General features: G+C 41.2%; 1 pseudogene; it reads left to right on the top strand.

The window, feature by feature from the left end:
- Positions 1-4,554, top strand: LOC103816029 (histamine H3 receptor-like; annotated as a pseudogene).
- Positions 4,555-14,871: the final 10,317 nt, after the last annotated feature.

Raw genomic sequence — 14,871 nt, forward strand, 5'->3', positions numbered from 1 at the left:
ATGAACAACAGCACTGCTGAAATTCCGCACGCGGCTGAGATGTGTAACGAGACTTGTTCCAGCCAGCTGCTGAGCTCCAAGTTCTCCCTGGGTGTGTTGGTGCTGCTGGCTTTCCTCATGGTGTTGCTGTGTCTGGTGACCATCCTTGGAAACATGCTGGTGATCCTTGCTTTCATTATGGACAGAAACCTCAGGCATCGGAGTAACTATTTCTTTCTGAATCTTGCTTTTTCTGACTTTGCAGTGGGTAAGTGAGAGCTGTGGAGCCATGTGCTAATTGTGTTGTGGGACTCTTAAGAGAAGCACTGGTGTCTATTTTCTGTGTTTTTTCTTCTGAGAGAACTATTTCCTAGCTGTGTCTGGGGGAAGGATGGGGAATGGTGGAAGCTGCATGAAGTATTTTAATAGCCCAATATGTCTCAAAGTATGTTACAATGAGAAATGCATTATTTTTCGTACAAATACTTTTAATGTTGCTTCAAAAAAGGAGTGACTATTATATGTGAATACTTCATGAAGAGGTTGTTTGCTGCAGTTTATGATTTACCCTTGCCTCTCCAAATATAAGGTGCTCATCACACACTTCAGAACAGCTTATATTTGGCAGCTATGTGTGATACATCCAGGTAAATGAATTACTTCTCCACATAGTACTAATGGTTTATGAATGTATTACACTACAGCGAGACACTTTATCACCAGGACTTTTTACTGGCTTCAGCTTCACAGAGGCTATTGATCCAATGGGTTGTTTGATACCAGTGGGACACCCTGCTGGCATCCCTCATTTATATTCCTAATTGATCCTCTCTTCCCATAGCACCACTGCAGAGCTCCACGAGAGTTTGTTGCTGGAGTTTCCAAGGATCCAGGCTGGTGATGACAAATGAGGTGATGGTGGAGGGAATGCCTTTTGCAGCACTCTTCCATGGATGAAGCCAGGGACACAGCCCACGCAGCACAGAAATCCTGACAGAACCATAGTCCTGTGGCAGATGTTCCAGCAAATGTTTTGACTTGAGGCTGGCAAGGAGGTACTTCTGCACACAAAGGCTTTCTCTTCAGGATGGTCACAGAGACCAGTATGCACTGAACTGTGAGAAAGGAAATCATGGCCACAGACCTACTGCACTTCTGACAATACCATCGCCCCAAAATGCTGTTCCTTTGCTGTGTTGGGAAATGAATTAGTTTAGCCTTTAAGGTTTTCCTTCATTTATACCATTTATACCATGTGTTGCCTTATTCTGGGACTTGCCCCATGGAGCAGAAAACGATGCATATGTTGAAGCTTTTGCTTTCCTGCTAAGGCAGACAATTTGCTGGAGCTGCTATTTCATTGCTCAGGTCTTCTGCAAAAGTCTGTTTCTCCTCATATCTCACAGTTTAGTCAAGAGAGTTAAATATCTACCTTCAGCACATGTTCTTTGTGGCTGGTGCCTCATGCATTCATAAATCAGCCAAGAGGAAGTGATTGCCATCAATATTGGATTGGCCTACACAGACTGTAAATCTAAGATTTTGTCTCTGATATTGGTCAGGAAATGCTTTATTTTCTGAAATTGCTGTGGGGTTGGTTTTTTTTTTTTTAACTTATTTAAAGTCTGGAATATTTTTGGGGATGTGACTCAAGTCTTTTGCATCCACCAATTAGTAAAAGTAAGAAGAGCTTCAAATATCAATGCTTAAAACCTGGGGTTTGCCTCTCTATTTATATGTATAGCTAAAAGCAGTCATTTTTTGACAGGGTGCCAAACATTGATCCCATTGAAGTTCATGAAAACATTAGCTGTTATCAGCAACCATGAAAAATGAGTATTTAGTACCAAAGTGATGCTGCTTGTATTTAGGAATTATGTTAAAATAAGCCATCAGTATGGAAAGTGCTGTGAGCATTTCCCTGTTGATAACAGTCTGGCAGCTCATTGCCCAGAGTTTTATTGTCTGTGGACTACATCTCCCCGGATATGTTTAGTAACCTATAAGATCTTGATGGACTTGTCAAGAAAGGAATAATCTGGAGAGTTTTAAATGGATCTTGATGCAACATATAATTTTCTATTTGCCTCTGGTAGATCAGCATTTTCAGGAAGGCGGAATCAGCTATTGCACCACACTTTTCAAAGAATGTTACTGTTAAAATCAAGAAGTTGCTGGCTTAAAAATAAAACACAAACATGGTTTTCTTAATGAAGAACTTCAGTGGAAAGTCTTTTGGCAAAACACAAATTTAACAAACCAAAATAGTTCTGGAGTTATTCTCAGGTAGAGAAGAAACATGAGATTAAACACTCCTTAAAAATGAGAGTTTCATACTTCTGCTGTGTCTGCTCTGTCTCTGGTAGAACACCACGCACACTGCCCAATATATTGTCTTCAGTTTACAAATGCTGACCAACTTTACAGGAATAACTGCCATTGGCAACATCTGCAGATGTGTTTGAGGGAAAATTCTAATACAGATGAAAGAATAGAGGAAATAAAATGATGAGGTTACCTGTCAGAATGAACCACAGCGCATTTATGCTGCGAAACTAATTTTATATCTTTAGAGTCTAGGTTGGGAGACTTGGATTTTCTTCTCCAGTAAATCCTTATTTGCTGAATTGCTTTCAGCTTATTCTCAACAATCAGCATGCATAAATCACACTAAAATCTACGACATGGAAAGTCACTATCAGATTTCATGGGAATTTAGGAATTTATGTATATAAATTGCATATTCACCTTAATAGATTTGTTGATTCTTTTTTTTTAACCAAATGCCAAAGCAGTGTGTCTCTCTGCTTCCAGGAGTTTGCAATCCCTACGAACCTCATGGTGTTTTTGTGGTTGCTGTCTGCAGGTGTGTTCTGCATGCCCCTCTACATCCCTTACAGCCTGACAGGGAAATGGCACTTGGGAAGAGGCATCTGCAAGCTCTGGCTGGTCATGGACTATCTCCTGTGCACAGTTTCAGTGTTTAACATTGTTCTTATCAGCTATGACCGTTTCCTGTCAGTTACTAGAGCTGTAAGTAACCTGTTTAGAGCCCCCATGATTTTTTTCCTTGGATGGTTATATTTTGTTATCAACTGCATGTCTAAGCTTGCAGAATTACACATTTGTTCTGTGAAAGGGATGAGGCAGGATGTAATCCACATTGTATCTAAATGTTCTGCAACATAAAGTGGAAAATATATACTGGCCCTGGAGTGGATGCAGAAGGAAGAAAATGGGTGATTTTTTTAGTTTCATCAGCTAAGGGCTGTGGTGCAGCTGTGGTATCTATTCCTTCATGCTTAGGAATTGTCTAGCAAGTAATTTTCTTATAGGTTAAATCTATGTGCCACCATTTCTGTTGAGCACCATGATGCATGCCGATGTTTGTTTGTAAAATGCTGTAAAAAGCAGAGCAGTTTCCAGTGAGTGGGAGTCATGCTCCCAACAGCTATAAAGTGCTAATTCCTCTGGCACTTCAGACCATAGGTATGTCAAACAAGGCATACCAAATTACTAGGATATAATTTGGATGATCGTGTTTTATCCCATGGACCTGGACCTGACATTAACAGTGTCTGGACCCTAATATTACAGTGACATTAACTTGTAGAGAGACAATGCTATGTTCTGTCAGCATCAATGAAATTAATGGGTGAAAGTTTGGGTGAGCTTCAGCTGATCAGCACTGCCACATTTCTGTATTACCAAGCCCACCTCGAGTTCGTCTCTGGCTGCTTTTCTTAGTCCCAAAATGGGTCTCTACAAGTCTGAACTTTTAATGTTTTTTTTTTTCCTTAGGTATCTTACAGAGCCCAGCAGGGAATAATATCCAACCCTGCCATCAAGATGGTGGCCATCTGGCTGCTTGCTTTCCTCCTGTACTGCCCAGCCATCCTGCTTTGGGAGCACGTGGCCGGACACAGCGTGGTAGCAGTGGATCAGTGCTACGCTGAGTTCTCTGACAACTGGTACTTCCTCCTGTGTGCATCCACCCTGGAGTTCTTTGTGCCCCTGCTCTTGGTGACCAACTTCAATGTGCACATCTTCCACAACATCCAGCGGCGCCAACGGCGTGGCAGCGTGCAGGACTGTGAGCCTCCCAGGAGCAGCAGCCTGTCCTGGAGGTTTTGTGGCTTGCCAAGGCCAGGGGCATCATCTCCTTCATCAGAAGCAGAGGACAGTGTTTCTTCTTCCATTAGACCAAAAAGAGTCTTTGGGAACTGACTGCTCATCTCCATCCAGAGACAATTCTGTAACACCAGAAACTGACTTTACTGTTTCTTTCTGTGCAAAGACCAGATCAAAACTGCAACAGGACAAGAAAATAGCAAAGTCCCTTGCTGTAATTGTCTGTGTGTTTGCCATTTGCTGGGCCCCATACTCTTTATTAATGATTATCCGTGGGCCCTGCCAGGGAACTTGTGTCCATAACTTCCTGTATGAAGCAACCTTTTGGCTTTTGTAGATCAATTCTTCTTTCTTTACCCTCTCTGTCATGTAAAATTTCGAATGGCTTTTCTGAAAATACTATGTCACAAAAAGTTTGCAACATTGAGATCAGGTTCTTTTTAGAAGGAAGAAAAAAACCAAGGCCCAGGAGAAGATAGATGAGGTATGTAAATAGCCACTGTTTGAAATTAGATTTGGTCTTTTCCAGGAGATTAAACTAGTTGGAGAATCTAAATAAGCCTTCTGTGAAATGCCCTCCTGCACACAAATGTGCATGACCAAGGTTTGTGTACTTTTCCCAGCTGTTTGAATTGGTCAGTTCAAGGCTATTGCCTCTGTCTGACTTTCTCAAGTAATCTATCCACATTATCTTAATTCTGATTGCTGAAAATGTTGTTTTCAATTGCAGTACCTCTTATATTTGTGTTCACAGGTGATATAAAAGTTAAAAATACAATAAAGTTGTATATTACCCTTAGGGTCAATAGTATTCTAAAGTTGCTATCTTCTCTGTTCTATTTATTTTGAACAATTTGCATTCAGAACCTGAGTTTTGCTATATGAAACATCCAATGAAGTTGTGATTTTTGTTGCCAGGCACATACCAGGATTACTTCCTTTCACTAAAGGTTTTTGGCCATCAGAAGCAAATAGGAACTACTTTCAAAACATGGATGCATGCGTTCTCTGCAGAAGAGCATTGCTCGCTTTATTTGCTCAGATGCAGCAGTAGAGAATTCAGGTGTGTAAAGCATTTCTGTGGATGTCCAACTATTCTGCAAGAAACCAGCCTTCTTCAGATGTAGTTTTGAGAGATCATAGAAAGAGAAGTATTTGTTCTTACTCCTTGAGGGGGAAAATCCAATTCTGTTTCTGTTACAAGCCCTCAGCTGGACACTGTGATAAATGGCATATTTCTTACACACTGTCTAAGGCTGTGTTTGTTTTTCTGCATGAGCCAGGAAAATAGCTGGCCTGGATGGCTGCCTGTAATATGTGTGATGAGAGCTGAGACAGCTTGGTGGTGATCTTCTTTCAATACACACTTTCAATACTATTAAGGACTATTTACTTGCATGGCTCTGGAATTACCTTCCAGGTAATTAACTTCCTTACAAAATAACCAGGTGTAACTTTAAAATGTAAACAATTTATTTTCATCACATGGTCAGTAAGTATAGGGCTAGGAAATAAATGGAAGAATGAAAACTAGAGAAATGTGAGAGGCATTTGGTGTCCATTTTATCTTCTTTTTTTTTTTGTGTGTATATTCATATAGTATATTAGAATATTTTACTGAACAGCCTTCTGAATGTTCTTCTAGGCTGAACTACCACTTAATCACCATTATATGTTTTGTTATACTATATGATAATTTATACTCTTCTACTTATACAAATTAAACATGTATTCAGCAATGCAAAAAGTAATGCCTCTCAAATATGAGATGAGAACTCTAATATTCAATACAAACTACTTTGAAGAGCTGTTTTTTGCATTTGTTATAAGATTTTGGCCAGTAAGTTGGGCTAGTAATTAGTGCTAGAAGTCAGCATTTGTGTATCTCCAAAGCATGTCAGAACACAAAACACAAGAGCCACTACACCCACCTGTTTTCTTTAAGTGCAGCTCGTAGCAGTCTTTCACCTGCAAAGTTTTTGTCATTCTTTTAAAATACAACTTGTAAAGTCAGTAGCATTGAGCACGTGCAAATGTCAGCTTTTAGAGCAAATCCTCCTTAAAGTTTACAATACTTTTTGACTGTGTCAGCAATACAGAGATAAAATTTCATTCCAGTTAGCTTATCAAAAAGATATTTTTGAAATTTAGCTATTTCCAAATGTAGATAATACACATAAACTTATATCTATGACGTGTTATATTTTTTTCTGTTCTTCCTCTTCCTTGCTTACATCTTTTGCTTTCTTCTAGTACCAGCCTGGTCTCTGCCTCAGCTCTTTGGTACAGGCCACAAGAGATGAGTGCTGGCATCAACAGAGATTTATTTATCAGCTGACTGAGGTCTTATGAATTCTGCAGCAGTGCCCTGTGCAAAGCCAAGGAAAGGTAAATTGAGGTTAGTTGATACAAGATGTGGAGGACAGGCTTAGGTGCTCTGAGGGGCAGTGGAACACCTGATACTGCCTCCATTTGGGCTGAGTTGACATGTTAGAAGTGTCAGAGTAAACACTCTAACAGGACTGTGCTTCTAGGTGCAAACTTGGTTTTAGAGGCATGGGCAGACATTTCAGTAGTACCTCTGGCTTACTTTTGTCAGAGGTACTGGGAAATAAATTGTGAATCTAGTTGGTCTTATTTCCCTCACTTTCCTGAGCTACTGTTAGTAGGAGAGTAGTTAGAAAGAAGCTGGTGGGAGAGCAAAATGGACTTTGTTTAGGTGAGGAGTTATTCTTTATTCTTTATTCTTCTGATGTATATATTATTTCCAGCTGAGAAAGGCACAGAATCATGGCATTGATGCTATGGTTTGGATTGGAAGGGATGTTTAAGATCAGCTGTACATGGGCAGGGACCCCTTCCACTAGACTGGGTTGCTCAAAGCCCCATCCAACCTGGCCTTGAACACTTCCAGGGATGGGAATGGGGCATTCACAACTTCTCCAGACAACCCGTGTCAGTGCCTCACCACCCTTGAATTTATTCCTAATATCTAATCTAAACCTGCCCTCTTTCAGTTTAAAGCCATTGCTTCTTGTCCTATCACCACTTATAAAAAGTCCCTCTCCAGCTCTCTTGTAGCCCCCTTTGGGTACTGGAAGGCTGTTTCAAGGTCCCTCTGGAGCTGAACAACCTTCTCCAGGCTGAACAACCCCAACTCACTCAGCCTGTCTTCATAGGAAAGGTATTCCAATCCTCTGATCATCTTTGTATCCCTCCTCTGGACTTGCTTCAACAGGTCAATATCCCTCTTGTGTCAGGGACCCCAGAGGTGGATACTGATCTCCAGGTGGGGTCTCACAAGATCTCTGTGCATTGTACCCCTTACCTTTCATCCAGGCTGTGGAAACACTTGGAATTGCCAGGGGAAGGGTTTAGACAAAGAAGACTCTTGTGGACAGTGAGTCCTTGTGGGGGTTGCACAAGTAGCTGCATTACTGACCTAAGTGATGCTTTCATGCTGATGGCATGAGGTTCTTCCTGCCCCTGCTCTGAGCCCGTGGTCAGTGCAGGTCCTGCAAGCCATGGCTGGGATCCATGCTGATGAAAGGCATCAGTAAGGCTGATGGTTAGAGGGAAAATCTGATACCACTGTCAGATGCAGGTTTCGCTTCTCCCTTGGACTGATAAAACCATAAAACAAACCAAAATTCAGATGTGCACCGAAGACAAAAATCAAAAGTTGGATAAATACAGTGCCGTGCTTTTTAAGAGGAATTTGTCTGGACCTTGGAGACATGCCTTTTTAGTTTCATTAGTGAACAACACCTTAGTCTTTCATGAAAAAAATCTTATTTGGGCTCTAACAAAAAGAACTCGTGCAGCACCTGTTGCTGAGAAAGCTAAATCAAGAGCAATTACATCTTGCTCTGTTTGTATGAGGGCCTTGTGGGCACCCAATAGGACTCAACTGCTGTGGCTTGATCTCCCCTGGACCTCCACTCCTTACTTCAGCCTTGGCCCTAAGAGCAACATTTAACTGGAGTGGTCCTCTCCTGAGATACATGAGTGCTTTTAGGCTGCTCTGAGCACTGTCTTCTGCATTTTTTTTGAGGCATTAACTGAGATTGGCCTTGAACCCAGCTCGAGATTGCTGAGATTGGCCTTGGACCCAGTTTGTCACCTCGTGTTTTGTCATGTTCTGCCCCAGCCATCCCTGGGGAACTTAAGCCATCCACAGCAGCATAGTGTGTGATATCACTCATCTCTCAGAAAGAAACCACACCAGTGGGTCAAAATCTATCTGATCAAGGACTCTCCAGGAGGTTCTCAGTTCTGCCTGCAAAGGATCTCTTGCCTTCTTCCCTCTAAAAAATTCCAGATCCAACTCTTTACCTATTTTTTTTACTGGTGCTATCCTAATACTTTACCATTATATCAATCTTCCCTTCACTTGTATCATTGCTGCATTCCTTTTCCTTGCAGACTCACCACATTTTTTGTATTTCCTGTATTACCAGGCTCTCCCTTTTGCAACAGGTAGTTCATGTTCCTCCATACTGCTGTAGTGTCAATAGATCTGCTCTGGCACATATTTCTCTGTGCCTTGCTCAACAGTTCCCCAGTCATATTGACACAGCTTTTTCACAAAACATAAAAGACATTTTAAGCCAAGAAACACAAAAAATTATTCCAGAGCAGAAAAAAAAAATTTTTTTCCTTTGGTGTTGTTTTCAACTTGCATGCATTTATTTTAAACACAATGTTTTAGCAGCAGTGTTAATGAAGTGCATTAGAAGCAGCTTTCCTAGTGTAAATAGAGTAAACTAGCATAAAGTGGAGTGGCTGGATTTTAGTGTGGCAAAAGTGGAACAGCATCGTGTAATGAGAGAAGATTGAGGTGAAATTCAATTTTTTACTGTGCAAGCAGGAAAGTGGAAAAAGCAGACTATTTTGTATATCACTGGTAATAACTAGGTATTGTTCTCTAAAGACTTTCCCCCTCTAGCCCTTTTTTCTTTTTCTTTTTTTTTTTTTTTTTGTGATCTGGCTATGATACTTCAAGCTGGATCAAACTTTCTTCCCTTTAAATGTTGGCACAGTGCTCTGATCTTCGCTTGTGTGTATACTTGTTCACTTACTCTCTCTTCTTGCTAAACAACTCTGCCCAAAATTTTTTATCTTAAATATGCCCTGGTAGCCTTAAATATGCCTGGAAGGCAGGCACTGTGGATACATCTGCTGGCTCTCCTTACAATAACTTCTCACAGAAGCCTCATTTTGGCATTTTTTTTCCTGTCGCTGTTTCAACCAGCATGTTCCTGCAGGTGTCACTGGTGCTACACGGTTTCTTAAACCTTGCAAATCCGTGGGTTTTTCAAAAGGTGCCATTTATGTGCACAATCCTACATGATATGACACCAGCACCTTTCTGCTAAAACTGCCACCAGATCTGCTGTATTACATCTAATATTTACTCTGCTGCAGGAAAGATTAGGGGAAGGGCTTATTACCTTGGCAAAGAAAGGGAGACTTTAGTCACACAGATAATCATAAGTCAGCACAGAACTTCTTTCTGAGTTGTTCTGCATAGAAATCATCCTGTGCTCAGAATTTGAATCACAGCCTTATGTCACCCATGGAAAAGGAGGGAGAGTCACAGTGAGCTGAGAGCAGGTCCTCAGCATTGGCTTGTCAGAAAAAAAGTCCCCTCTCTTCTGACATATGAAGGTTTTTTTCTCTTTAAGCTATTCTACTTGTGGGCTGCTGCTAAAGAAGTCCATCTCTCATACCCTCCTTGCTGCCCTTTGTCAGCTGCTTACTTTTGGGTTATCTTCAACTACCAATGAAGCTGCAGCTTTGGATATGAGTGCTTGGTTGTGTTTCTCAGCCATTCCCTATGGATCAGAGCTTTAGCTTTGCTAGTCATTGGGGACTTACCAAGACAGCCAAGTTGTGCTCAAACAAGAGCAAGGGGAAGGCCTTTGCTGGATCTGTGCAGTGGACAACTTCAAGGGGATCAGCTCAGCAGAGTTTTTGAGGATGGAAAACTTCCCCAGTAAGACAGATCTTGGTTCTAATGCTTTCCCTGACATTCTAAAGATCTGAGCATCTTGAACTCTGTCTTGAACCTTTTGTACAAGGGAAACAGTTTGTAACTGTTGAAATTTGTGGAGTTCCCTGCTGGGACATTTACATTCAGCTGGTTCTGCTGCTTTTGACAAATGACTGCAAGCAGAGTCAGTCCTCAGTTATAAACAAAGACAATATGTCAGTGCAAATGCCTTCTTTACAGGACATGAGCCAAATTAGTTTCTGAAATAAAGCCAAGGAAGTTAATGTGCATCTCCTCTGAAGTTTAAGGGTTTATATTATTTGAATTCTATTTCTGCAATAATTTCTGGTATATATATATATATATATTGATCAATTTTCAACCTGTTCTACTAATGTCATCTTAGCTTGACTCACCACCTGACTTTTGTAGTATCATACTGATCCACTGTTTCTCTCTGTGTTCTGTTGCTGGGTTGTTCACATTATTTAATGTCACATTATAATTTTTTCATTAATATACATCAGGTATAATGACAGCCAATTGCACAGGCCTCTGACTCACCCCCTCTTACAACCTTGCACCTGGTGTTGTATCTCTCCTCTTTACCATGCTGGAAGTACTGGAATTAGAGTGCTTTAAGAACCTGTATGTAAATGCTTGTAAGTTTTTTCATGATAAGGAATGGCATTGTTATTTTTAAAATATTTTACCCATCTAGCTCTCAGATTTATGCTTTCCTTGCTACTTGAATCTGGGCATATAAGAGACTGAAGAAAGAAGAGCTTACACCAAAATTGAAGCAAAGTGGTGATTTCATATTTTTCTGAGATTCTTCCCATGCCCAGAGCTTAGGCCCTGCTCTTTGTGCAAGTTATTTCTTGTGAAGTCAGAGTTTTGTTGCTCCTTGGTAACATGGGATGGCATATCTGCACAGGTAGGAAATTTGAACCAAATGGGGGATGTGAGGAGGAGTAGTTGCCTACTAAAACAGCAAACAGACAAAACACACCTCTGGTTTTGGTAAAGACCTTGAACTATATTTGAGCGTCTCATCTCACATAGTTTCTTAGCTGTTATAAAGGATCTGAGTGAATCAATCACCATAGAGAGGTGCAGCAGATTTCTTTGGATGTATTTTTAATGAGAAAGGGAACCAGCAGAGGGACTGGTGCAATTCAGTGCTATGCTATGTCCAGTTCTGTGCTGGAAAAGCTCTGAGAGTTTAAATAGAGTCTTTTTGTTCTTTTCCCCTCCAAATTTGCTAGATCCTTAAAAAAAGGATGCTAGGAACATGGGTGTAGTTTACTAGATTGCCCATTTAAAAAATGGGCCTTTTCCCCCTCATTTTTTGACATGTTGGGTTTGCAGAGAGGCAAAACTGTGAACTGAACTTTTGTGCTGCTGATAATGTTACAGCTTTCTGGCCAGGTCATGGAGAGGGTACTACCTGACTCACAGCAGAGCAACATGAAGTCTCTCTGTAGTGATTAGTATTCCTAGAGTGTGTTTGTTTATTTCTTGGACTTGAAGCCTTTGCATCCTCTCCTTCCCTCCCCTGATCCTCCCAAAGCAAAAATAACCATTCTAGGAGTTCTTGTGGGTGCTTCCTGGCAGACCTTGCTGTTAAGATCTTTTCATCTTAGATTGTCTTTCTTTCTTGCTTCAGGCCATTAGCCTTTGCCTTGTCCCCTTTGACTGCCCTGCATAATTCCTGCCTCTCCATGGCTCTTCCCAGTTCAGTTATTAATTGAAAGGGAAGCTGCCTCTGTGGCACCTGAAGGGCTTCCAGCTGAGCCTGAGGTGGGGCAGCAGCCTGCAAAGAGAAGTGGCTGCCTGGTGGCTCTTGCTATCAGCTGTGCTTTGCTGACAGTCAGGGCACTTAGCCTCCAATTTAGCTTTTCTTAGAGGCAAAAAGCTCCACAGCTCCACAGCTGTGAGGTGAATTTGAAAGCCGTGCCCTGCCCCAGAGAGAGAAGGGCAGAGGTGTGAGGTGGGCAACAGAGAACCAAAGGAAGCAGCTTACCAGAGCTGGCTACCCTGAGCACGGGCACCTGGATGACCCAGCCTGCAGGGTCTTCAATTCTAAATTATCTTTGCATATAATGACAAACATTGAGGGCAGGTTTATCTAACTTATGATCTTCCTTGGACCTGTGTGTTCCTAGCTGGGCAATGTCTTCTGATTCTTTTTTTTAATCTCTAAATGTCAGGCTCTGAAAAAAAAAAATCACTTGAAAACTTTTACTTAATTCCTGCTGCAATTTATAGCCAAAAGGTATTTACTCCTCTTTAAAACCTCAAATCAAGCTATGGATCTTGTTGCAGGTGGTTTCCAGAGTATAATTTGTTTATTTACTGATCAAGGGTGAATGTGGCTGAGTTGCTTGCTGGAAGGGTGAAGCAGAGATGAGGGCCAGCATGAAAGACCTTTGTCTGAGCACACACTTTGGCTGGCTCCTTAGGCTGCCCCATCACCCCTACAGTTTTGGGGGTATATGAAGGTGCTGCAGCCCATTTTCTCTTCTGAGCCATTAATTCCCTCTCCACTGTAATGTTCACAGCTCCAGTAACATGAGCTGCTAGCCCTTTAAAGCCTCTTTTCTTTTATTATATTTATTACTCCCATCTTTAGCAGCTCTGGATGTGTCCTCAGTGCTGGGGAAAGCAAAGTTACCTTTCCATCTGCGCAGTTTCATTAAGGGAACAGAAAGAAAAAGCAAAACTACCCTTTATTTACAACTCAAGATGTGATAGAAGGAAGTGAAAAACTATTTAACACTGAGTAGGGAAAGTTAAGTTTGTCTGGAAGTGAGGGAAGAGAAAAGGAGGCTGAGGGGAGACCTTATTGCTACCTGAAAGGAGGCAGTGGCAATGTGGGTGTTGGCCTCTTCTTTTACGCAGCAAAGGATGGAATGAGGGGAAATGTCCTCAGTTTGCACCAGGGGAGGTTCAGGTTGGATATCAGGAAAAAATTCTTCACTGAAAGAGAGATTAAGCATGGTAAGAGGCTCACCGGGGAAGTGGTGGGGTGACCATCCCTAGAAGCATTCAAAAAAACCGCAGATGTGGCACTTTGTGGTATGCTTTAGTGGACATAATAGTTTTTGGTCAAAGGTTGGACTTAATGATCTTGGAAGTCTGTTCCAACCTTACTGATTCTCTAAGATCTGCAAAATAAATCAAAATACTAGCTGCAAGCCTATTTACGTTTCACAATATGTGTGGTTATTGTGTAAAGTGCCACTAAAACTCCGCTGAAGGACAACAAAATGATGGAGTGCAGTTATCCATACAAACTTCAAATATTGTGGGATGCATTCCTTTGTCATACAGACAAAACTGGTATGGTATTGTTTGATTATTCTTTATTATAGTGGCTCCCTACCTCATAAATGATAAAGAGGAATTCACCCAAATTGAAGGGGTGTCTGCAATCCAGAGAATAAACTGTCTCCGGAGCGTGAACGTTCACATGAATGCACACTGCCTTTGCAAAGTTGGCTGAGAGCCACATTTAGTCATGACTGTTCTAAAACCTCACAACTTTTTAATAATATAAAGCCTAGACTTTTATCTGCATAAGTTTAATAAAATATTGATCAGATTAATGCTTGATACAGTGACACGGGGAGCTTAAGTTCTTCTATTTTAAGATCTTAGGTGAGCTAAGAGTTTAAGGTGATTTAAGGATTTTAGATCAGTAGAAAATAATAAATGGTCTTTAAACCCTTAACGCAGCTTAGCTGCAGATTTTCAGGCCATCCTTCAGACATTTAAAAAAATATTAAGCCTTCCTCATGCAGCAGAGTTTGTGTCAAATCCAGCAGGTTTCAAAGCTGACTTGGTTACACATTATTATGTCCCTCTCAAAGTTTTCAATGCCACCAAAATTACTGTTACCCAAAATTTAATTTTTTCCCCCTCAAACATTCATGAGTTTGGGATGCTGTGAGCAGTTTTCTTATGGCTTGGTCTTGCAGTGCCATCCTTGTAGGTAGATTGTACCTGGCATTGAATGGAGCCTTTGTGCTCCAAACTCTTTCCAGCTTCCATGGGAGGGGTCAGCTGGGAAAAGAGGCTGACAAAGCCTGTAGCGCCACTTCACAGAACTGCAGAATAATTTTGGTTGAAGGTGACCTGTGAAGGTCATTTAGCTCAAGAGAAAACACTTTAAATGTGCAAACAAGTTAACAAGTTTCATTTTTTTTTTTTAGTAGTTTCTTTCTGTGTGTCAGTTTTGATTCTCCAAGGAAGTGAAAGCAGAGGAAGTAGAGTGCTACAATCCACAATTGTTTTCCTGTGTGGAAGGCTTCTAAAGCAAGACAGATTTCAAATGGAGAGGAATGTTTCTGAGGCAGCAAAATGGGATCCACCATAGTGTGCCACTTACCTCCTCATCACACCCTGTCCCATCAAAACTAGACAGGGACTTTTCAGTGGCCAAGGGGATCCTGTCAGCAGGCAGCAGCAGCAGCTCCTGCCACCAGCAAAATTAATAGCAATGCTAGTTTTGTGCTAGTTTCTTAACATGAACTAATTTGAAAAATTTGGTTTGAAAGTTAATTCAGAGCATGTGCTTTATGTAAAACCATAGCAATTGCCTGAAATCATTGAGTGGGAACTGAGGAAATCTTCATTGAGAGTCTTCAAAGTGACACTGGTCTCTTTGTTGGGCGATCCTTTCTCACATTACTGCACCTCAGCCTGAGTTGTAGTTAGCTTTCTGTGTCTCAACTCTTGCTGGAAACCTTTGCTTGAGCTGC

This window comes from Serinus canaria, chromosome 2, assembly GCF_022539315.1.
Source record: "Serinus canaria isolate serCan28SL12 chromosome 2, serCan2020, whole genome shotgun sequence".
NCBI classification, from domain to species: Eukaryota; Metazoa; Chordata; class Aves; order Passeriformes; family Fringillidae; genus Serinus; species Serinus canaria.